Genomic DNA, 3266 nt, shown 5'->3' on the forward strand with positions numbered 1-3266 from the left:
TGTACAGCACAGTGTTGCATCCCACGGTGACCCGGGGCTGGGAGTGCTTGGGAGGCACTAGATCCTTCTGAAGTGCTCCATGGAATTTCACTATTTGCTTGCAACCTGATGTTCATGCAGGCTTCTATCTGGGCAGGCTCAGGTGCTGCCTGGGTAGGTCACCGCCAGTCTGTGTTAGTGAGGTCTGAGCTGGAGTGCCACTGGAGCTGCATGCCTGGCAGTGTGTCATACACCTCAGCTCCACGTGCCCTTGGGTGCCCAGAGATCTCACAGGTGTGATGACAACTGGCAAAATCCGCAAGAGCACCTGGTCGTGGTGCGTTGGAACACACCCTCATTACGTTGCTGATAATTTTGCCTTTTCCCCTATTTCCATAAGGCTGGATCTCACCAGTATCATGGCCAATTCATATGATCTCCCGTGATGCTTTCATCAACGCAAAACCATTCGGTCTGTGGTAGTTTTAGATAATTTTGGGAAATGATCTCAATATAGAGAAATACCTAGGATAGGCAGAGGCAAGTTCCTGAGCAGGTGTGTTCAGCCAGGGTCAGTCAGAGGGTACCAATAGCTTGAGGAAGAAAACCAGAATTTGCCATTTTTGAGGCAGTAATGAGGAATATATCAAGCATCAAAATATAAGTGTTCCTGGGCAGGAAATATCATGGCAGCAAACTCTCTAGGAGCACTTCAGGAGTGAGTGCACAGGAAAGAAATCTCAGCATGACCTGGATAAAGAGCAAAGCTGGTATTAAAAGCTCTGGCAGTAAGAGAAATCCAGGCGATGGAGCAGTTTGAACGTAGCTAAAAGGCAGGTGTCTTTTAAGAGCAGAAATGATTGTTTCTTACTCTCTTGCATAGAAGAGGAATCGTCACGACATGAACAACTGCTTTTGGCATCCATGTGTGGAAGGAGGTGTGTGATCAGTGTAAGTTTTGGGGCATAGCCCATCAAAACCTCACTGCTTGGGGCTGGAAGAGGTTGATAAAGCATTTTACGAAGTGCTGCCCGAGTCCCCTGGTCTCATGTCACACCAAAGGCCTCAGTCCCCAGAGAAGATGTGTCCCTTTGGGTGATTTATTCCAGGAAATTAAGTACACAACCTGCCACGGTAGGGTAGTAAGGGAGATGATGTTATAAGCAGCAAAAAGGTGGGAAGATGTTTTGGAAATCTGACCTGAAGAACAAGTTTAGTGAATGAGCCCTCACCCCCACTGATGAGCTGACTGGCCACACCAGTGTCACAGGGTGTGGAGGGCTGGAACAAAATGAACAGTGTGGCAACTCCAGTAAATACCTGGTGTCAGAGAAATGCATCCCAGCACCATCTCTGCCATGTTTTGAGTGGGATGTTGGCATCTGTGCAAATATCAGTTATGAGATGAGTCCTTTTCATTTGCTTTGCTGCATTCAGTTTTATCCTGGCTCTCAGGGACCATGGTGTGTGTGACCTGTACGTGTGAAGCACCCTCTCTCTTTCTTATATGTATAATCTGTGGTCTTTGGTTGCTGCTAAAGAACTTAAAAAGATATTTAAAAATAGTGAAGAAAGCTCACTAGTGTGAGGGTTACCTGTAAGTTCAAAGCTGAGTTTTTAAATTAAATCCAAGGACGTGTTTCCTTGGCTTTGTGGGTCTTACCCTGCCAGGCAAGTGGGCATCCATGTCCAGTTAGAAATCAAACAGTATGGGAAGTTTCAGAGCACAAAGCCTGATGCCACAATTTTTGGGCCCTTAAACTTTCATCAAATTGAGATGAAGTCTGGGGATAAGCACTGGATTCAGTGTTGGGGGCAGATGACAGAATGGGCTGATTGATGAGCAAGTTAACACAGCACTAACAAAGGAATTGGTGTCAGACTTCACTGGTTTATATGTTCATTAAGTTTATTTGGCTGTTGTCTGCTTGAATCCTTGGAGCTTTTTCAGTTCCATGTGGAAAAGAGCAAAATATACAATCATTGTTTAGTTTATTTCTTCAGAATTGTCCACATTAAATAGTGAGTTAATTCAGTAGAGGTGCAAGACATATAAATGTATAGTTTCATATAAATGTATAAACATCAATACAGAATATAGACTATATACCACATAAGCAACATACACAGTGCAAAAAATTGTCTTCCATCAATACTCCGATTATATGATCTTCTGAATACACCATGTTTATTCAGGAATGTGTTTTAGGGACATAGGGAGAAATTAATGTAAAAGAAATAGAGACACAAAGATACCCCACAATATGGGGTCCTGGTGGGCAGCTGGGTCAGGGTTTTCTGCTGTCTCTCTACTGCTGGAAGGTTTTCTTGTGGTTCTGCTTGCTCAGCCTGAGTTAGGACAGTCTGACCTGGCCTTCCCTTTCCCTTCTGGACACCTGCTGGAAATGACCCAGACACCCCTTAGCCACCATGGACCACGCTGTGTGCAGCCCCACTCTGTGCTTGGTGGACACCTCATCAAAGGGAGACACCTTGATTTATTTCCCCCCTCAGGTAATGTTTGCATGCTTAAGAGAAGCAGTTGAAAAAATACTTTCATCCTTTTTATTGCTGACCTTACTGGATGGCTCCCACCCAAGGACTTGCATAAATACCCCTGTCCCAGCCTGGGTGAGCTGATAACACTGATTTCACTGGTGCATATGGAGTGACAGATTGCCTCTCCTGGAGTGCATTTCCATCTGTGGCAAAATTACAAATTAATTTGCTGAATTTTTTTTGAGCTCTTTGATCAAGGTTACTTAATCTGTGCCATAACTCCCCAAAAAACTCCAGCACAGTAATTCTGGCTTGCTGCTTACACCGATGTTCTCTGTGGAGTATCATGCAGTGTTCTTTACAGCTATGTACAAGCATCCTTAGCAACACCTTTTTATCTTCGGAGAAAATTGGCTTTTTTTTTTCCCCCCTGAAAAAATAGTTGATGCTGCTTCTTCCTTATGGTTTTAATCATCACCTGCATGAAAAGCTTCACAGTTGGAAAGGACGTAATAAAGCCTTTCAGGTCTTGTGTGAGTCATAGTGACAATATGCACTGGATTTCTGAAACAAAATCATGTTTAGAATAAGCATATGAGCAAGGGGCTTAAAAACTACAGCAGAGACAGTGCCTTGACATGGGGTGCTCAAGGACTGAAGCTGAGTTATGGGCTTTTATAGTCCAGTCTGTCACAGAGACTCCATACCTGTATCACTGCTCTTGACATGTGATGTGGCTCAGATGTTTTCACCCAAGCTGTCAGGCTGAGCAACAGCCCTCTGGACTA

This window comes from Empidonax traillii, unplaced genomic scaffold, assembly GCF_003031625.1.
Source record: "Empidonax traillii isolate 1590-97213 ecotype Southwest subspecies unplaced genomic scaffold, ASM303162v1 scaffold104:size2570737, whole genome shotgun sequence".
Lineage (NCBI taxonomy): Eukaryota > Metazoa > Chordata > Aves > Passeriformes > Tyrannidae > Empidonax > Empidonax traillii.